Source organism: Monodelphis domestica, chromosome 5 (assembly GCF_027887165.1).
Source record: "Monodelphis domestica isolate mMonDom1 chromosome 5, mMonDom1.pri, whole genome shotgun sequence".
Classification (NCBI taxonomy): Eukaryota; Metazoa; Chordata; class Mammalia; order Didelphimorphia; family Didelphidae; genus Monodelphis; species Monodelphis domestica.
The window spans coordinates 17,180,234-17,203,257 of NC_077231.1; the positions used below are offsets into that span (position 1 = coordinate 17,180,234).

The 23,024-nt window shown below is 34.7% G+C and overlaps 1 protein-coding gene across 3 annotated transcripts in view; it reads right to left on the reverse strand.

The window, feature by feature from the left end:
• The window catches only part of TMTC1 (transmembrane O-mannosyltransferase targeting cadherins 1), a 291,956-nt gene that overhangs the window by 61,053 nt on the left and 207,879 nt on the right, over nt 1-23,024 (reverse strand). The window lies entirely within an intron of this gene.

Below are 23,024 nucleotides of genomic sequence, written 5' to 3' on the forward strand. Positions count from 1 at the left end.
GTATTGTTTTTAGAGAGCCCAGATGCAGAAAACCCACAGATTTATGAAATTCCTGCAAACATTCCTGAAGCTTTTATGGGCAACATCATCTATAGATATTAAATGTTACAGGTTATTAAAGTCAGCTGTGTCAGTAAAAATTACTACTACAGGAGGTCCACCCCATCTATTCCACAGTATCCATTAACTAAAGAAGCAATAGAAGGCATAACCCCAGTTATAGAGTCCCTAATTAAACAGAAGATTATAATTCCCTGCATATCTGAATACAGCACCCCAATCCTGCCAGTAAAAAATCCCAAACTAGATGAACAAGGAAGAACAATGTATCATTTTATACAAGATCTCAGAGCAATTAACAATCATGTAGTGAAAATGCACCCAATGGTCCCCAGTCCAGTAACAATTATTTCATTGATCCCCAGCAATGCAAAAATTTTGACAGTGGTAGAGTTATGTTCTGCATTCTTCTCTATCACAATTTACAAAGAATCCCAGAAGATGTTTACGTGGAAGGGCACACATTTATGTGGTGTTGTTTGCCCCAGGGGTTCACAGAAAGCCCAAGTTTGTTCTTCCAAATTTTAACAGAAGACCTTGATAACGGTCAATTTAAGGAGAGAAGACTTATCCACTTTATAGATGACCTACTTTTAGCTTCTCCCTCAGTTAAAGTTTGTCAAAGGGATAGTAAGCACCTTCTGTTAGATTTATTTAAAAGGGGACACAGAATTTCAAGAGTAAAGGTACAATGGTGTCTCCCTAAGATAGAATATCTAGGATTTGTGCTAGTAGAAGGGTCAAGATACATGTCAGACAAAAGAATTGCAGATATTTAGAAACTGACAGCTCCAAAAACAAAAAGCAGCTAAGAATTATTCTGGGAAAAACAGGGTTTTGCAGGCAGCAGGATACAATCCTTTGGAGACATTACCAAGCCACTCAGATTTAACAAGATATAGTATCAGAGCCTCTAAAGTTGACAACAGAGCATGTTGCAAGCCATCCCAAAGTTAAAGCAAGCAATACTGTCTGTCCCTGCTTTAGGCAAACCTGATTATAAAGTCATTTGTCCTCCATGTTCATGAAAGAAAGGCTGTTGCTTTAGGTGTGCTTACCTAAGCTTTAGAACCATTGCAAAGACCAATAGTATATTACTCTGCACAACTAGATTCTATTGCAGTCGAAGCCCCACCATGCCTAAGAAGAGTAGCTGACACGAATTTAGTATTTTATTAGAATTTAGTTCTTTTAGTAACCAAAGCTACAGATTTTGTGTTAGGGTTTCCTCTTACAATTATGTGTCCTCATGAAGTTGAAGCGCTGTTGCTGAGACATAGAACCCAGGCTTTCTCAGATCAGTGATTTACAAGAAATGAGATCATACTCCTTAGAAATAAAAACATCAACCTAAAAATATACAATAATTTAAATCCAATGATGCTTTTGCCAGATTTGACAACAAATGGAGAACCTCTACATGAGTGTGAAAAGGTGATTCAAATAGCAGAAAGACATAGAGAAAAATCTAACTGACACACTTTTACAGAATCCTGATCTCATTCTTTTTATGGATGGGTCATCCTTCACAAGGGAAGGCATAAGATACATCAGTGCTGTTGTTGTCAGAATTTGAAATTCTTTGATCTGCCTTACTGTCAAATAATTTAAGTACCAAAGCTGCTGAACTGATTGCATTAAAACAAGCTTATCTTATGGTTAGATGTAAATGTCACGATTTACACAGACTCTAGGTTTTAATTTTGCATCTGCCATGCTATGGGATGTTTATGATTACAATGTGGATTTTTAACATCTTCTTGGAAAGACAGGAGCTAATGCACAGATAAGAGATGAACATTTAGCAGCTCTCCAACTGCCTCACACAATAGCTGTTATTCTCTGTCAGGCACACACCGTGGGGTGCGGACTTTGTAGCAAGAGGAAACTACAGAGCAGATGTAACAGAAAAATTTGTAGCCACAGAAGGACCTAAATTGATTTTAATCTTCTCCCTCATAAGTAAAGCTGATTTAACAAAAGCTTACAATGAAAAGGAAGTTCAACAGTGGAGACAGAATTTTAAAGCAGATAAGATTGTATCTTATGGAAAATCAATACTCCCAAGAGCATTTTACAGTCAAATATGTCAGACTATACACAGGAAGGATCATTTTGGCACACTAGTCATAGTGGACTCAGTGAAGAAATCATAACTAGCCCCTGGCATTACTAACATAGCTTCTAAGATCTGTTCTTCTTGTGTCGTATATGCCAACAATATAATCAAAGTGTATTCAGTCAAAAAGCTTTTGGTGGCAGGCCATTGGCTTTCACTCCTTTACTGCCTCATGATAGTATATCAGTTGACAAGAGGGCCAGAAGCTTTTCTAAGTAATAAGAACACAGCTAATTTTGTAGCAAGGATTTTATTGAAGGAAATTATACCTAGATTTGGAATACCATCAAGGATAGACTCAGATGAGTTCACACTTCACTGATACAGTATAACATCAAATATATGGAAATATGGGAATAACACCAAAGTTTCATGTTCTGTACCATACACAAAGTTCTGGGCAAGGGAAAAGGTTTAATTGAGAAATCAAGACCATGGTAGGAAATCTTCACACAAGCACATTTTAAATGGCCAGAAGTTTTGCCTTTACCCTTATTTTACATAAGAACCAGACCTAGAGGGGATCTCTATATTTCTGCATATGAAATGCTATTTGGACATTCACCATTACAATCTAAAAATTTTAATCCTGTGTATACTTCTTTGTTAACTAGGGACACAACTATTGCAGAGTACATAAGACAATTACAAACAAGAATAAAAGAGCTGCAAGAACTAGGGGTAAGAGTTCAAGTTGGACTTATTTACTTTACACTACATAACATAAATCCAGGGGATACCATATACATAAAGAACTTTGAAAGAGGAGGAGCTACAGAACTGGCCTGGGTAGGCCCCTATCAAATATTATTAATGACACCAACTGCAATAAAAATGGGAGAGAAGGCTAGCTGGATTCACTATTCCCATGTGAAAAAGATTGCATCAGTTGAAGTTACTTCAGGAGAAGAGGGTACTCAAGAATAAGGAGACAAAGATTAATACAACAATGGTAGGACTTCAATAGACAAGGACAATGACAATGGGATAAAGACTATCTACACACGAAAACAACAATGATAACAGAAGAAGGACCTCAGAATGGCTACATACTTTCTAAAGGACATTGCACTATTTGCAAAAACACATTTTATAAACATTTCATAAGCATTGCTACAATCAACAAGAGACTGGCAACAAAAACTTTTGCAAAAAGACTGAAGAGGAAGATTAAAGACTGGATTTCTAAAAAAAAAAACTAAACTGCGCATTTGAATGGAAAAGGTTTGAATTAAGAGAGGTTTGTATTAGGATATATGTGGTAAGTTTAGGGATTTAGAAATACTTCTTATTACTATAATACACAGCATATCAAATAGGGATGTTAAAAAGTTCTAACCAGCTACTATATATAATATTTAATACATCAAAGAATAAAAAGATAACTTAATTCATAGAGATTTTATATCCACCTTACAGAGGTTTTCTACTCACCACAGGGGGGATTTTTATAATCTTCCTAAAGGGTTAATTCAGTGAGAAATGTAAATATAATATACATAGGTATATTTTGTAGATACATATATTCTTGTACAATAGGTTTCTTGCAAGGTTTTGCTTACATAGTGTTTCGAGTTGAATTTTGAATAATTTTTGATAGAATTTTCTGTAGTACAATAGTTACAGTTTGAGGGTTTTTTCTTCTATAGTGTTGTAAGATGATTTGGAATTTTAATCTTTAGATAGAGATTTTGTTGTATTAGAATAGTTAAAGTTTGTTTTTTTTCTTTCCATAGTATTTATAAGGTAAATTTTAAAGTATTATATTCAGATAGAATTTTGTTTTCTATAGCAGTATAGTGTAACAAGTGTTATTTTGTTATTGCAATGATTTGCATTTGGATTTTCTGTCATTGTAATTTTTGATTTGAATTTTTGCAAGAATTTCCCTTACTTTCTTTTTTCTTTTCTGTGTAATTCTTTCTCTGTCCTTAGCATAGATTTAGAATAGTCTAGTCTAGTTGTAGATTAGTTTAGCTAAGCAAATTGGTTCATTGAGAAAGTTTTATTATTTTTCAAAGAACCACAGAGGGAATGTAGGGAATAAATTCTTAATTAATGAAGTAATTAGAGGATTTTGATAAGTAGGAATAGGTGGTTGGCTAGAGAAGTTGGGTTGGATAAGCTAGACTCCTTTAACTCAAACAGTGGAATCCTAATGAGATCATGGGAAGGAATTATCAGGTTCTCTTTGGAAGGGCAGTTAGGATTATTGTACACACTTTTTGAGTTGGAGGCTCAGAGGGTGAAAGGTTGGTGGTTTTCCTCTGATATTCCTTGAGGATTTTGTATATAGCTGGTTGGGAATAATATCTTGGGTTTGAGAAAGCATGAAGGATTCCAACAGTGTGACTCTGACTGTTCCCTTATCTACCAGAGGGGGCAGAAGAGAACATCACTTCTGTGAACCTGCAGAGTCTGTGTTCCTGTCAGTTGGAAGGGGAGACTGGAAAGAGAGACAGAGAAGGCTGAATTGATTTTTTTGAAAATACAATAGAAGAATATAATATAAAGTAAATTATATAGTTAGAAATATATTTTAGATAGATTAAGTAGTTTTAACATAGGCTTGGTTTCCACTCCTTGTGGAGTTTTTATTTGTTGGTTTTTTCTTTTTTCTTTTTTGATTCAGTTAGAATTCTTAGTTTAGGGAAATATACATAAAATGCAATATATTTCACACCTTCCTTTCCTTTTCTTTCCCTGCATATTATAGTTATAATAAATAGGGTTGGGTTTTTTTTTTGTATACTCAGTCTCTAGCAGATTTTCTTCAACTACCAAGAATAGCCATTTTATCCAACTGCCAACAACTATTCTCATAAAACCTAATAGCCTGCTTACAACTATTGACAACTATTGATATCAATACCAAATCAATATTAGTCAATATTCCCCATAACACTATGTAATTAGAATTTTGTACCCCAGGACTCCATTTCCCAGAATTCCAACTTTAGCCTCACAAGTGACATTTTTATGGGATATTGATCAGTTAAGTACCTTAAATCTAAAAATTATTTTCCTTACACTAGCGATACTTAGGAAGCAAATAGACATAATTCTAATCCTTAGCCTCATGGCTCTTCTTCTCTCGTTCTCCTCAAGGAAGAAATCAAAGTCTCCTTTTATGAGGAGTGGATAAGATCTCAGAGATTCACAACTCCTTGGGATCTACATTTAGACAACCCATGTAGATATGTATTAGTTACTTGGGCCATATGCACACCTCATATATGTTTGAGTATTTCTTCCACCAATGGAGATTATAACTGCTCTGTTTCTTATTAGATGGCCAAGTTACCATGAGTGAAAAATCCCCATCATCCTTTGACCAATCTGGTGAATCTAGATGAACATATAGTTAGGCTTGTCATTGGATGACAGGAATACAGACCATCATTATTAGCCTTTCTAATTTGACAGGTCCTGTGAGGTCTTGCCTTTGGTTTGAAGAGATATAACCCTAATTAAAGGACTAATGTGGATAGATGGTGTTATCAACACTGGGGAATTGTATAGATACCCAGTTGCTGTCTGTGGATATCTCAACTCCCCTTTGTGAAAGAAAACCAAAGTGCACTTTCTCTCACTGGACCAGTATGCACAGAGGATTTGGAGACTGTTATAAGGAAAACAGTACCTTTATTTATTATTGATCAAGATTAGGATATAAGGATTAAACAAAAAGGTTTCCCTAACTCTAATTTCTTAACTCAAACCCACCAACCTACTTTCATCTCATTATGAATTCTTCAGAGATCTTCTGGCTCCCTATTAGCTCCCTGTTTCTGGTTAGATGGCCCCCAAAAGTTGACTAAACTACCTGACTATAATCCTCCGACTGGTTCAGTGATTTCTCCTAGCAGTTGTCTCCAAAATCTTCTAATAGTGGACCCAAGATGGCTGAGTCCACCCCAGCTGGGTCTGACCCTGAGGAAAATCCTCAGGATCTCAAGGTAAAACCTTTAGGCAAGCTGTTATATACATAGCAGAGATAATCCAATCTTCTTCAAATTGTTCTCCAGTTGAACAGGAAACCCAAAGATGGTTTAAAGGTTTCCTTTCTTCCACAAAACAGGTTGAGAGAGACAAGCTCTGACAAGCATCTCCTTCCTTCCTAGCTCAAGATAGGAAAAGACAGTTGTTCCCTCAAATTCCTTCCTCAGCTCACTACATTCCAGAACACTCGCCAGGGTTCCTTAAGTCAAAGCTTAAGCTCAGCACTTTTGGAGACAATTTCCAATTTTCTTAAACTTGCTCCTACTAAAATTTAATTCTCTATAATCTTATTCCTACAGTCTGCATAAACTTTAGAAGAAAAAATAGCCATCATAATATGATCAGGCATTAGAACAGGGCTTTAGTGGAGGTACAATACATAATTAGCTTTCTAAATCTTGCTTCTGAAATTGGGCACATTAGATGTGAGAACACTGATTTTTTCAGTGTAGAGATATAGTCGTATAGTCAGAAGGACTCCCTTTGCAGTCCTAGGCAAAGATCACTTAACTTATTTCTCACCAGATCTTCTTGCTATATACCTTATCATTAATTTACCTAGGTGTATTGGTATAAGGAAATCTTCAAATAACTAATTAATGAACAAAGATTTATTAAGCATTTCATTGGGTCAGGCTGGGCTAAGTGCTGGTAATAACAACAAAAATACCCCACAAAACTTGAAAACTAAAAGGGTTTTGTGGGAGAGGGGAAAAAGACAGAAAATAAATGCTTGTCATTTGAAAAACTGTAAATTTTTTAAAAGTGGGAGGGACAGGACTAAAAGTACCAGATCTCAAACTATACTATAAAATAGTAATCATCAAAATGATTTTGTAATGGTTAAAAAAAAGTTGATTGGTGGAATAGAATAGGTGTATATCATATTGAACACTTAGTTCTAAATTTCTTCCCAGAATGTATGAATTTATAAAAATCAATCAACAATGCATGAATGCACCTGTTTATTTACAGCTCCTTCAGTATTGATATTTTCCATTTTTTGTCATCTTTGACAATCAGATAGGTATTATTTAGAAACTCAAAGTTGTAATATTTTAAAATATGGCTATTGATACCTTAGATTCCTTTTGAAAATTATTTGTGTCCTTTATTTATTAATGGAATGGCTCTTCTAAATTTGAATCAATTCCCTCTATATCTTAGTAGTGATACTTTTAACAGAGAAACTTGATGCAAAGATTTTTTTCCCCATTTGCTGGCTTTTCATTTTAAAAACACTGAATTTGTACAGAAACTTCAATTTCATGTCATCAAAATTGCTCTTTTGTCTTTTGAAGTCTTCACTGTGTTTGACAATAAATTCTTCCCCTAATCATAGATCTAATAGGTAAAATTTTCCTTGTTTTTCTAATTTGTTTTAAGATATTATTCTTTTTATGTGTATATTATGGAGCCATTTAGAACTTGTCTTGAGATATGGTGAGAGATTTTGGTCTAGACTATTTCTGTCAGACTACTTTGTAGTTTTCCCAGTAATTTTTTTCTTTTGTCAAATAATGAGTTCTTCTGGCCTTAGACCCTTCCTAGCTGTGTGACCCTGGGCAAGTTACTTAACCCCACTTTGCCTAGCCCTCAAAGCTCTTCTACAACTAATTCCAAGACAGAAGGTAAGGGATCAAAAAAATTTTTTTACACCAAAGTTTTGAGTATTTAAATAAATGACATTTTAAAAACTACCCTATTTTATTCATTTCCTTTTGTGAACCTAATCCATTCTATTAATTAACTTCTTTTTAAACCAATACCAAGCAGTTTTTATTATAATTAGTATAACTCTCACTATTTCCCTTGAGATTCTTAACTTTGTATTCCTCCAGATGAATTTTTTTTCTAGCTCCAGATAACAATACTTTAGTAGTTTGATTAGTATGGCACTGAATGTGTAAATTAATTTAGTATTGTCATTTTCTTTTGTTGGCTCCGGCAATGAACAGAAGCAATTAATAATTCTCCAATTATTTAGATTGTCTGTGAATAATATAAATGTCTGTGAATAACGTTTTGTGGTTAGTCATATAATTTCTATGTGAGTCCCTCATAGGTAGCATCCCAAATGTTTTTAATTTCTATAGTTGTTTTAAATGGATTTTCTCTTTCTATCTTTTCCTGCTGGCTTTTGTTGGTAGTAAAAATTTGGTAATTCATTAGTCACTCGTAATGGGAAAAGGATTGAGATAGGATAAGATTTAAGAGAAGTGGAAGGTTGTCTTTAAGGCACACACTAGGCACTGACAGGAAAGGATTTTAGCAGGCAGAAGGCAGAAGAGGAACAGTTTCTTGGAGGAGGTTGGGCTCTTCCTGTCTGGAAGGGTGGAAGAAAGGCAGGTTTGTGAAGCTCATCTACCTCAACCTAACTGTGGAGGAGTAAACCCCTAAATCATTTTTGGAGGTACTCTGTTTGACTGGGAAAGATCTAGAAAAGTATCTAACCATACCTGCTGTGCTTTCCAGAAGGGTTTTATCTAAAAATCCTGTCAGATCAGCTTTGAGGCTTTACCTCAGGAGTCAGATCCCCTGACGTAAACTTAGTTGTTTGAGATCCATCATAACAGTTTTTGGAGACAACTGTTGAATTAAACCTAATCAACCACTGAGGGTCATAAATAGGCAGCTTAGTCAGCTTTGGGGAACACCTAGACAGAAACAGGGAACTGGTAAATTAGCCGGAAGACAAGAAGGCTCCCTCTTGTAAGGGATGTAGAGGATTGTGGGAAACTAGCTAGATCCCTTAGATTTAGGGACTCTTGTTTTGATTCTCAGTTTGTATCCCCTCTTATCATAAAAGAGATACTGTTTTTCTATATATCAATTGTCTCCAAGGCATTTGTGCAACAGGCCCAGTGAGAGAAAGTGATTCTGTTTCACTCTCACTAAGCGGAGGTTAGAATACCTGGAGATCACATCTGGGTATTGAGGGGAATCCCCAAGTGGAAGGTACTCTATCCACTCTGGGTCTGGGTCCCTAAACATATACATTCCAGGCACTCTGTTAAGAACTGGGAATACAAAGTGAGGCAAAAGACAGTGTCCATTCTCAAGAAGGCACTTTCAGTCTAATTGTGGGGGTATAGGGGAAGTTAACATGCAAATAATTTTGTTCAAACAAGGTATATACGAGATAAGTAGGAGATAAACAAGGGGAAGGCACTAGCATTAAAGTGGATGAAGTAAATTTTCTTGCAGTCAAACTTTAGCTGAAACATGAAGGAAGCCAGGGAAACTCAGATATAAATTTAGAGAATTCCAGGCATGGGGATCAGCAAGTGAAATTACCCAAAGACAGGATTCCTTTTATTACCTGGCACTTTGATAAAGTTATTTAGAATCTTTTCCATCAAATTTTTAGCTGACTTGTGTTCTCAATGCAAACCATCATGTTACCAGCAGAAAGTGACAATTTTGTTTCCTTTTTGCCAATCCTTATTATTCTTCTCTTTTCTTGTTGAATTGCAGAATACCAAATAAAAATGGTGCTAATGTACATCCTTGCATTACCCCTAATTTTATTAGGAAGATCTCTAGTTCATTATATGTAATGCTAGCACTAAATACAATAAGATATTACATACCATTTTAAGACAACGATCCATTTATTCTTGTGGTTGCTTTATTTCATTTTTAACAAAAATACGAATTTTACTTTATGAAAAAATTTTTTTTCATTTCTATTGATGCAATTAGGAATATGATCTATAATATTTATTTTCTGAATATTGGATCAGTTCTCTATTTTTGGTAGAAAACCACTCTCATCATGGTGTATATGTTTGGCATGTTGCACTAGCCTTATTTTTTTTTAATTAAATTTTTTTTAAATTTTATTTAGTCAATTTAGAAAATCATTCCTTGGTTACAAGAATCATATTCTATCCCTCCTTCCCCCCCCCCTTCCCACAGTTGATACACAATTCCACTGCGTATTACATGTGTCCTTGATCAGAACCTATTTCCATGTTGTTACTGTTTGCACTTGGATGCTCACTTAGAGTCTATATCCCCAATCATATCCTCCTTGAACCATGTAATCAAGCAGTTGTTTTTCTTCTGTGTTTTTACTCCCACAGATTTTCCTCTGAGTGTGGATAGTGTTCTTTCTCTTAGGTCCCTGCAGATTGTTCAGCATTGCCACTAATGGAGAAGTCCATTACATTTGATTGTACCACAGTGTATCAGTCTCAGTGTACAATGTTCTCCTGGTTCTGCTCCTCTCACTCTGCAATAGTTCCTGGAGGTCATGCCTGTACCCATGGAATTCCTCCACTTTATTATTCCTTTGAGCACAATAGTATTCCATCACCAACATATACCATACTTACCACACTTTATTCAGCCATTCCCCAATTGAAGGGCATTCCCTCATTTTCCAATTTTTTTGCCACCACAAAGAGCGCAGCTTTGAATATTCTTGTATGTGTCTTTTTCCTTAGTATCTCTTTGGGGTACAAACCCAGCAGTGCTATGGCTGGATCAAAGGGCAGACAGTCTTTTAGGGTCCTTTGGGTTCCAAATTGCCCTCCAGAATGGTTGGATCAATTCACAACTCCACCAGCAGTACATTAATGTCCCACATCCCCTCCAGCATTCATTACTTTCCCTTGGTGTCATGTTAGCCAATCTGCTAGGTGTGAGGTGATACCTCAGAGCTATTTTGATTCGCATCTCTATGATTATAAGAGATTTACAACACTTTTTCATGTGCTTATTAATAGTTTTGATTTCTTTGACTGAAAATTGCCTATTCATGTCCCTTGCCCATTTATCAATTGGAGAATGGCTTGATTTTTTGTTCAATTGATTTAGCTCTTTGTAAAATTGATAATTAGACTTTTGTTAGAGGTTTTTGTTATAAAGATTGTTTCCCAATTTGTTACTTCCCTTCTAATTTTGGTTGCATTGGCTTTGTTTGTACAAAAACTTTTTAATTTTAAGTAATCAAAATTATTGATTTTACATTTTGTGATTTTTTTCTAACTCTTACTTGATTTTAAAATCTTTCCTTTCCCAAAGGTTTGACATGAATACTATTCTGTGTTCACCTAATTTACTTATAGTTTCCTTCTTTATGTTCAAGTCATTCACCCATTCTGAGTTTCTTGGTGTAGGGTATGAGATGTTGATCCAAATCTAATCTCTGTCTTCCAATTTTCCCAGCAGTTTTTTTTTAATCAAATAGTGGGTTTTGGTTCCAAAATATGGGATCTTTGGGCTTATCATAGACTGAGGTCACTTACCCCAAGTCTATCCCTCTGATCCTCCTGTCTTTTAACCAGTACCATATTGTTTGGATGACCACTGCTTTATGGTATAGTTTGAGATCTGGTACTGCAAAGACCACCTTCCTTTGCATTTTTCTTTTCATTATTTCCCTGGATATCCTTGATCTTCTGTTCTTCCAAATGAACTTTGTTATGGTCTTTTTCTAATTCAGTAAAAAAGTTTTTTGGTAGTTCTATGGGTATGGCATTAAATAAGTAAATAAGTTTGGGTAGGATGATCATTTTTATATGTTAGATCATCCTGCCCATGAGCAGTTAATGTTTTTTTCCAATTGTTTAGATCTAGTTTTAATTGTGTGGAGAGTGTTTTGTAGTTGTGTTCATATAGTTCCTGTGTTTGTCTCCGCAGATAGATTCCTAAATATTTTATATTGTCTAGGGTGATTTTCAATGGAATTTCTCTTTCTAATTCTTGCTGCTGAGATGTGTTGGAGATATTTAGAAATGCTGATGACTTATGTGGGTTTATTTTCTATCCTGCAACTTTGCTAAAGTTGTTGATTATTTCCACTAGCTTTTTAGTTGATTCTCTAGGATTCTTTAAGTAGACCGACCATCATATCATCTGCAAAGAGTGACAGTTTGGTCTCCTCATTGCCAATTTTAATACCTTCAATTTCTTTTTCTTCTCTAATTGCTACTGCTAGCATTTCTAGTACAATGTTAAATAATAGAGGTGATAATGGGCATCCTTGCTTCATTCCTGATCTTATTGAGAATGCATCTAGTGCAGATGATGTTTGCTGATGGTTTTAGATAAATACTGTTTATTATTTTTAGGAAAGGACATTCTGTTCCTACACTTTCTAGTGCTTTCAATAGGAATGAGTGTTATATTTTGTCAAAGGCTTTTTCTGCATCTATTGAGATAATCATGTGATTTTTGTTTTTTGTTGGTTTGCTTGTTGATATAGTCAATTGACTATGTCAATTGACTATGTGGATGGTTTTCCTAATATTGAACCATCCTTTTATTCCTGGTATAAATCCCACCTGATCATAATGAATAAAACCTCGTGATGACTTTCTTGAGCCTTTTTGCTAGTGTCCTATTTAAGATTTTTGCATCTATGTACATTAAGGAGATTGGTCTACAGCTTTCTTTCTGTTTTTGACCTGCCTGGCTTTGGAATAAGTACCATATTTGTATCATAAAAGGAATTTGGTATAACTCTCTCTTTGCTTATTATGTCAAATAGTTTGTATTTTATTGGGATTAGTTGTTCTTTGAATGTTTGATAGAATTCATTTGTGAATCAATCAGGACTTGGGGAATTTTTCTTTGAGTTCTTTAATGGCTTGTTCAATTTCTTTTTCTGATATGGGATTTTTAAAGAATTCTATTTCTTCTTCTGTTAATCTAGGCAATTTATATTTTTGTAAATATTCATCCATATTACCTAGATTTCCATATTTGTTGCCATATAATTGGGCAAAATAGTTTTTAATGATTGCCTTAATTTCTTCTTCATTGGAGGTGAGGTCTCCCTTTTCATCTATGATACTGTTAATTTGCTTTTCTTTTTTCCTTTTTTTAATAGATTGACCAGTATTTTGTCTATTCTGTTTGATTTTTAAAAATACCAGCTTCTAGTCTTATTTATTAGTTCAATAGTTCTTTCACTTTTAATTTTATTAATTTCTCCTTTAATTTTTAGGATCCCTAATTTGGTTTTCATCTGGGGATTTTTAATTTGTTCTCTTTCAAGTTTTTTGATTTGCATGTCCAATTCATTGACCTCTTCCCTCCCTAATTTGTTAATATATGAACTCAAGGATATAAATTTTCCCCGAGTACTGCTTTGACTGCATCCCATAGATTTTTAAAGTATTTCTCATCATTGTCATTTTCTTCAATGAAATTATTTGGAGAAACATATTATTTAATTTCCAATTAATTTTTTATTTGGCTCTTCATATACCCTTCCTGTTTATTATTTTTATTGCATTGTGATCTAAAAAGGTTGCATTTATTATTTCTACTTTTCTGCATTTGTTTGCCATGTTTTTATGCCCTCGGACATAGTCAATCTTTGTGAATGTACCATGTGCTGCTGAAAAGAAGGTGTATTCCTTTTTGTCCCTATTTATTTTTCTCCATATATCTATTAACTCTAATTTTTCTAAGTTTTCATTTATATCTCTTACCTCTTATTTATTTTTTTATCTGATTTATCTAAATTTGATAGTGGTTAGTTTAGGTCTCCCACTAGTATAGCTTTACTATCTATTTCTTCCTTAATTTCCACTAGTTTCTCCTTTAGAAATTTGGATGCTATACCATTTGTTGCATACATGTTGATTACTGATAGTTCCTCATTGTTTATGCTGCCTTTTATCAGGATGTAGTACCTTCCCTATCCCTTTTAATCAGATCTATTTTTACTTTGGCTTTGTTAGATATTGTGATTGCCACTTCTGCCTTCTTTCTATCAGTTGAGGCCCAATAGGTTTTGCTCCAACCTTTAATTCTATACTTGTGAGTGTCTACCCACCTCAAATGTGGATTTTGGTATCTAATTCACTCTTCTATTTGTTTTCATTTTATGGGTGTTTCATTTAGGAATTACATAAGTTAATTCCTTGGTGACCTTAATTTAATATATGTCAGTCTTTTAAAAGTGATTTCAATATCACATGGGTGAGTTCATCCCATTCACATTCGAAGTTATGATTGCCACTTGTGTATTCCCCAAAATTTTGATATCTTCTCCTAGTTCTGACCTTTCTTCTTTTGTTATATCCTTTTAAACCAGTGGTTTGCTTTTAATCAATCCCCCTAATCCTCTCCCTTGATATGCTTCCCTTTCTGGACCCTCCCTTTTTGTTCCCTTCTTATTTTTTTTAGGGTCTGTTAAGTTCCCTCCTCTCTTTCCCTCCCTTTTTGTACTCCTTCTCTCTCTCCCCCCTTAGGTTTTCCTTCTCACTTTTCCTGTAGGATAAGATAGAATTCAAGACCCCAATGGATCTAGATGCTCTTCCCTCTCAGAATTGATTTCACTGTGAGTAAGGTTTAAGTATTACCTATTAGCACTCTCTTCCTCTCCTTAGATGTGTTCTTCCTCTCCCCTTCCCATGTGTATCTTTGTGTGATAAAGATTATTTTATTTATTTTATTTCTTCAACTATCTCTTGGTGCCATCTTTGATCACCACTCTCTTTTTTTTTTTTGCATATCATCTTATAGCACTTATTACCCCAATCTCTTCCTGTGAATGATTCTTCTAATTACTATAATATTGAATATAGTTTGAGAGTTACAAATAACATTTTCCCCACGTATTAATATAAATAATTTGATTTTACTGTAGCCCTTAAAGAAGAAAGTTTGAATAAAAACATTTTCCCCCCTTTCCCTCTCTTTCTTATTTAGCTTTTCATGTTTCTCTTGATCTTTGTATTTGGATATCAGACTTTCCACTTAGTTCTGGTCTTTTCTTTACAAATACTTGGAAAGCTTCTATTTTGTTGAATGTCCATACTTTCCCCTAGAAGTATACAGTCAGTTTTGATGGAGAGGTGATCCAATTCTCTTGCCTTTCTGAATATCATATTCCAAGCCTTGCGGTCCTTTAGTGTGGAAACTGCCAGGTCTTGTGTGATTCTGATTGGTGCTCCTTGGTATCTGAATTGTCTCTTTTTTGACTTCTTGCAGAATTTTCTCCTTAGCCTTAAAGCTCTTGAATTTGGCAATTAGCTGGGAGCTATTTTTTGAGGATTTAGTTTAGAGGGTGTTCTCTGAACTCTTTTAATGTCTATTTTGCCCCCTTGTTCAAGAACATCACGGCAATTTTCTTGACTAATTTCTTGTAGTATGATGTCAAGATTTCTGTTAATTTCTGGGTTTTCAGGTAGACCAATGGTTCTCAAATTGACTCATGATCTGTTTTCTTGATCTTGTCAGTGAGATATTTTATGTTTTCTTCTATTTTGACTTTGCTTTATTAATTCTGGCTGTTCTTAAACATCATTAGCTTCCAATTGCCCAATTCTGGTCTTCAAGGACTGGTTTTCTGCTATAATCTTTTTGATTTTTTTCTTTTTGGTTTGATCTATCCTGCTTTTCGTGGCTTCCAGCTGTTTCTTCAATTGGGAGTTCTTGTCCTTCAAACTGTTATTTTCTTTTTGAATTATTTCCAACTTTTCTTGCCAGATTGCTTCCATCTTTTTGATAAGCTCCAATTTAAATTCTTCAAGAGCTTGTGGACAATTTCCATTTTGGGGGGAAGGTTTTGTTGCATTTATTTGTATTTATCCTTTTCTATTTCCTCGGTAGCCTGTGTTTTTCCTGTGTGAAAATTATCCAGATTCAACCCTTCTTGTTTTTCTTGGTGTTGGGAAGTTGTTGTTCCTGAGCAGTTTGCCACCACTGTGGTGGTTTTTTCCTTCTCTTTCCAGTCAGAAATCTGAGTGAGATGGGCAGGTTCTCTGTGTATGGAGCTAAGGAGCAAGGATTTTTCCTGAGGCCAGCCCTCGGTCTGAGCTCTTTAGCCTGCTGGGGTTTCAGGTGTATCTGCTTTTAGGGGTAGGTCTTTGGTGGTCTTAGTAAGCTGCCAAGGACCTAGAGGTTCCCCTTACTCACTCTAGTGGTGCCCCTCACTCACTGATTCTAGCATGTGCTGGCTCTGACTCTGGCTCCGTAGTTGGATTGGGGGAGGGTAGATCAGCTCGCGTTTTGGTGGGAGATTTTTCACCTCCTTATAGTGTGGAAATGCCCAAATCCCATGTACCTTCAATTCTGTACCCTACTATAGAGTCCCTTCGTTCATATGAATTTGGATTTTTTTGTCTTTTGAGGTAGTCTATATTGTTAGGTGCTGAGGAGAGTCCTGCGTCTAGACTGCTGCCATGTTTATCCAGAAGTCCAGTAGGCTTATTTTTACTAACTTTAATTTTGTGCTAATAATCACTAGGGATATTGGTCTAGTGTTCTTTCTCTGTTTTGAATAGCAGTTCTTTGGATATCAAGACCATATTTTTATCAGAGAAGAAATTTCATAAAATCCTAACTTTTCGTATTTTTGTAAAAAAGCATGTATATTGTCAGAATTTATAAAAATTTCAATGAATGATCACATGTTTGGATGGGTATATGATTGGGGATTTTGATCACCCTGTTGCAAATTATTAATTCTATGGAAATGGGTTTTGAACAATGACATATGTATAATGTAGTGGAATTGCACATCAGCTCAGGGAGAGATGAGGGAAAAATATGAATCATGTAACCATGGGAAAATATTCTTAATTAATTTTTAAAAAGAATTTAAGTGGGTTTCAACTATAAACAGATTGATTAAATAAACTTTTAATGACAAAAACATTTCAATGAAATTCTCCATTTGCCTCAAAGTATTTCCTTTAGAAGTTGCCTTAACAATTATTTTTTCTCCCAATTTAAAAATAGATTGGGTCAAGTTTTATATTTCACCTTTTTAAAAAATATATGTATTTAATTTAATTTATTTTTTGGTTAAATTTGTGTTCCTCCCTCCAACCCGACACTGAATTTTTATTTGCCTTTATTTTGTTTTAATAACAAATTTCCATATAAGTTTTCCAAAGTTATATGATTCATGTTGTCTCCTTCCATTCTTTCTTTCCCTCTCCTGGAGTTGACAAGCAATTCAATCTGGGTTACATATGTATTATCACACAAAACATATTTCCATATTATTTATTTTTGTAAGTGAATAATCTTATAAAACCAAAATTTCAAATCAAATATCCAAATAAACAAGTGATATCTTCATCTACATTTCTACTCCAACACTTTTTTCTCCAGAAAAAAAAAAGTTTTTTCTCTTTTTCTTAATTCCCATAAAATTGTCCTGAATCATTTTAATGCTGTTAGTAGCAAAGTCTATCACATTTAATTATTCCACAATATTTCAATTACTATATATAATGTTTGCTTATTTTACTCTGCATCAGTTCACATAGGTCTTTCCAGTTCTCTCTGAAATCATCATGTTCATCATTTCTTATATTACAATAATATTCCATCAACATTATATACCACATTTTGTTCAAACATTCCCCAATTTAGGAACATCTCTTTAGTTTCCAATTCTCTGCCACCACAAAAAGTGCAGCTATAAATATTTTTGTACAAACAGGTCCCCCCTCCCTTTTATAAAAAATCTCTTTGGGATACAGACGTGGTCATGATATTGCTGGATCATTCTTTCATTGCATTCTGATCATTGCATGATCACTGCATTCTTTCATAGCCCTTTGTACATAATTCCAAATTGCCCTCCAGAGTCAATTTACAACTCTACCAGCAATGCATTAGTGACTCAATTTTGACATATTCCCTCCAACATTTATTATTTTTTTTACTCTCATATTGGTCGAACTGCTAGGTTGGAACTTAAGAGTTGTTTTAATTTCCATTTCTCTAATCAAGAGAGATTTAGAACATTCTATATAATTATTGATAGCTTTGATTTCTTCATTTGAAAACTGACTATTCATATCATTTGACCATTTATCAATTGGGAAATGACATATTCTTATACATTTGACTTTTTATTTATATATGTGAGAAATGAGACGTTTATCAGAGATATTTGCTATAAAATTTTTTTTCTGGTTGTTTCTCTTCTAACCTTGGTTTCATTGGTTTTGTTTATGTAAAACCTTTTAATTAAATATAATAAAAATTATTCATTTCAAATCATAATGTTCTCTATCTCTTATTTGGTCATGAATTCTTCCCTTCTTCATAGATCTGACAGGTGAACTACTCTTCATTCCCTAATTTACTTATCACTGTTTACATTTAGATCATATATGCATTTTGAACTTATCTTGGTATAGGGTATGAGATATTGATTTAAACCTAATTTCTTCCACATTGTTTTCTAATTTCCCCAGCAGTTTTTTTAAATATCAAATGGTGAGTTCTTATCTCTAAAACTGGGATCTTTGGGTTTATCAAATAGTAGATTGCTGAGGTCATTTACCAGTAGTCTATTCCATTGATTCAACCTTCTATTTCTTAGCCAGTACCAGATTATTCTGAGGATTTCTGCTTTATAATGTAGTTTAAGATTTGTCACTGCTAGGCCACCATTATTCATCCTCCCTCCCCCCCCATTAATCCCTTGATATTCTTGACCACTTCTTCTTCCAAATGAATTTTGTGGCCTTTTTCTAGTCCTATAAAATAGTATTTTGGTAATCTTATAGGTATGGCACTAAATAAGTAAATTAATTTAGGTAGGATTGTCATTTTTTATTGTATTGGCTTGGCCTATCTATGAACAAGCATTTCCCCAAGTTTTTTAGTTCTGATTTTATTTGTGTAAAAAGTGTTCTGCAATTGTGTTCATATAATTCTTGTGCTTGTTTTGGCAAATAGATTCCCAAATATTTTTATATTGCCTAGAGTGGTGTTAAATGGTGTTTTTCTTTCTAACTCTTGTTGCTGAATTTTGTTGGAAATATATAAAAACACTGATGATTTATGGAGCTTTATTTTGTTTCCTTCAACTTTGAAAAAAGTTTTTTTGGTTGATTTTCTAGGATTCTCTAAGTATAGCATTATATCATCCACAAAGAGTGGTAGCTTAGTGTCCTCATTGCCTACTTTAATTCCTTCAATTTATTTTTCTTCTCTAATAGCTATAGCTAGCATTTCTATTACAACATTAAATAATAGACATGATAAATGGGCATTTTTGCTTCACTCCTGATCTTATTGGGAAGATATGTAACTTATCCCCTTGTGGATGATACTTGCTCATGGTTTTAAATGAATACTACTTATTATTTTAAGAAAAAGCCCTTTTAGTACTCTGTTTTCTAGTGCTTTCAATAGGAATGGGTGTTGTAATTTGTCAAAGGCCTTTTCTGCATATATTGAAATACTCATGTGACTTCTGTTAGTTTGATTATATAGTCAATTATGCTGATGGTTTTCCTAATATTAAACTAGTTTTTCATTTCTGATATAAATCCTTCTTAGTCATAGTGAATAATCCTTGTGACATATCACTGTTGTCTCTTTGCTAGTATTTTATTAAGATTTCTATATCAATGTTCATTAAGGAAATTTGGTCTGTAATTTTTTTCTGTGTTTGGTCTTCCTAGCTTGGGTATCAGCACCATATTTGGGTCAAAAAGAATTTGGTAGGACTCCTTCTTTGCTTATTTTGCCAAAGAATTTGTATAGTATTGGGATTAACTCTTCTTTAAATGTTTGATAGAATTCACTTGTGAATCCATCAGGCCTTTGGGATTTTTTTGGGGGGGAGAGTTCCTTGAGTGCTCCTTCAATTTCCTTTTCTGAGATGCAATTATTTAAGTATTCTATTTTCTCTTTTGTTAATCTAGGCAATTTATATTTTTATAAATATTCATCCATTTCACTTAGATTATCAGATTTATTATTATATGATTGGGCAAAATAGCTTTTAATAATTGTTTTAACTTCCTCTTTATTAGAGGTTAAATCACTCTTCATTTTTGATACTGGTAATTTGATTCTCTTTCCTTTTTTTTAAAAAATCAAATTAACCAATATTCTATTTTATTTGTTTTTTCAAAGAACCAGCTTGTCTTATTTATTAGGTCAATAGTTCTTTTACTTTCAATTTTATTAATTTCTCCTTTGATTTTTAGGATTTCCAATTTAGTCTTTAACTAGGGATTTTTAATTTGTTATTTTTTCAAAATTTTTTTCAGTTGCATGCCCAGTTTTTTGATCTGATTTTTCGCTATTTTATTGACACAAGCATTGAGGGATATAAATTTTCTACTGAGTATTGCTTTGGCTGTATCCCATAAATTTTGATATGTTGTCTCCTCATTGTCATTCTTTTCATTGAAATCAATGACTGTTTCTATGATTTGTTCTTTGACCCACCAGTTTTAAAAAATTAGATTATTTAACTTCCAATTGGGGGGGGGCAGAGTCAAGATGGCAGCTTAGCAAGCAGCAAAGGTTCAGACCTCGTTGAAGACCCTGCCTTACCGATACAGACTGAATGCTCCTAGGGCACTGAAATTCAATCTGAACAATAGGACAGAAGAGGGGAAACCTCCTTCTGGACTCAAATCAAAAGGTACACACCCCAAAAGCTGGAATCCGAGAATACTCAGGGCTAAGGGGAAGGCAGAGCGAAGGTCCCAGGACCCCTCCCCCACAACCCAGAGGGCTGAGCCCCCAGCAGCAGCGGGAAACTCTGAGCAGGCAAAGGTGCTGGTTTGCAGGGTCTACCTTGTGAGCAGCAAGGCACAGGGCTCGGATCATCCAGCTTGGACAGCGGGGAGGAAGCTGGGGAGAAACAGGCTGTGGCTGGGTCCCTCCATCGGGCTCCAGTCTCACCCTTGCCTCAGGCACAACCAGACCAATCCAGTTGAACTAATCCCATCAGAACTCCTCAGAGTTTAGGGAGGTGGGCAAAGGCAATGAGGAGACCAAGCTATAACTCTTTGTGAATGATATGATGGTTTACTTAAAGAATCCTAGAGAATCAACCAAAAAGTTACTTGAAATAATCAACAACTTTAGCAAAGTTGCAGGATACAAAATGATCCCGCATAAGTCATCAGCATTTCTATATATCTCTAATCCATTTCAGCAGCAAGAATTAGAAACCAAAATACCATTCAAAATCACCCTATACAATATAAAATACTTAGGAATCTATCTGCCGAGATAAACACAGGAACTATATGAACAGAACTACAAAACACTTTCCACACAGCTAAAACTAGATCTAAATAATTGGAAAAACATTGATTGCTCATGGGTGGGATGAGCTAACATAATAAAAATGACAATCCTACCCAAATTAATTTACTTATTTAGTGGCATACCCGTTGAACTACCAAAAAACTTCTTTACTGAATTAGAAAAAACCAGAACTAAGTTCATTTGGAAGAACAAAAGATCAAGGATATCCAGGGAAATCATGAAAAAAATGAAAAGGAAGGAGGACTTGCAGTCCTAGATCTCAAACTATACTATAAAGCAGTGGTTATCAAAACAATTTGGTACTGGCTAAGAGACAGAAAGGAGGATCAGTGGAATAGACTTGGTGTAAATGATCTCAGCAAGACAGTTTATGACAAACCCAAAGACCCCAGCTTTTGGCACAAAAATCCACTATTTCATAAAAACTGCTGGGAAAATTGGAAGACAATGTGGGAGAGATTAGGAATAGATCAACACCTCACACCCTACACCAAGATAAATTCAAAATGGGTGAATGACTTAAACATAAAGAAGGAAACCATAAGTAAATTGGGTAAACACAGAATAGTATACATGTCAGACCTTTGGGAGGGAAAAGACTTTAAAACCAAGCAAGACATAGAAAGAATCACAAAATGTAAGATAAATAATTTTGACTACATCAAATTAAAAAGCTTTAGTACAAACAAAACCAATGTAACTAAAATCAGAAGGAAAACAACAAATTGGGAAAAAATCTTCATAGAAACCTCTGACAAAGGTTTAATTACTCAAATTTATAAAGAGCTAAATCAATTGTGCAAAAAATCAAGCCATTCTCCAATTGATAAATGGGCAAGGGACATGGATAGGCAGTTCTCAGCCAAAGAAATCAAAACTATTAATAAGCACATGAAGAAGTGTTCTAAATCTCTTATAATCAGAGAGATGCAAATCAAAACAACTCTGAGGTATCACCTCATACCAAGCAGATTGGCTAACATGATAGCAGAGGAAAGTAATGAATGCTGGAGGGGATGTGGCAAAGTAGGGACATTAATTCATTGCTGGTGGAGTTATGAACTGATCCAACCATTCTGGAGGGCAATTTGGAACTATGCCCAAAGGGCGACAAAAGAATATCTACCCTTTGATCCGGCCATAGCACTGCTTGGTCTGTACCCCAAAAGATAATGGACAAAAAGACTTGTACAAAAATATTCATAGCTGCGCTCTTTGTGGTGGCCAAAAACTGGAAAATGAGGGGATGCCCATCAGTTGGGGAATGGCTGAGCAAATTGTGGTATATGTTGGTGATGGAATACTATTGTGCTAAAAGGAATAATAAAGTGGAGGAATTCCATGGAGACTGGAATGACCTCCAGGAAGTGATGCAGAGCGAGGGGAGCAGAAGCAGGAGAACATTGTACACAGAAACTAATATACTGTAGTAAAATCGAACGTAATGGACTTCTCCATTAGTGGCGGTGTAATGTCCCTGAACAATTTGCAGGGATCCAGCAGAAAAAACACCATCTATAAGCAGAGGATAAACTGTGGGAGTAGAAACACCGAGGAAAAGGAACTGCCTGACTACAGTGGTTGAGGGGATATGACAGAGGAGAGACTCTAAAGGAAACCCTAATGCAAATATTAACAACATAGCAATGGGATCGAATCAAGAACACATATAATACACAGTGGAATCATGCGTTGGCTACGGGGGGGTAGGGGGGAGGAAAAGAAAATGATCTTTGTCTTTAATGAATAATATGATCAAATAAAATATTATAAAATTAAAAAAAAGAAGTATTTATGCTTCTTCACACATCTCCAATTGCATCTATGTGTTTGA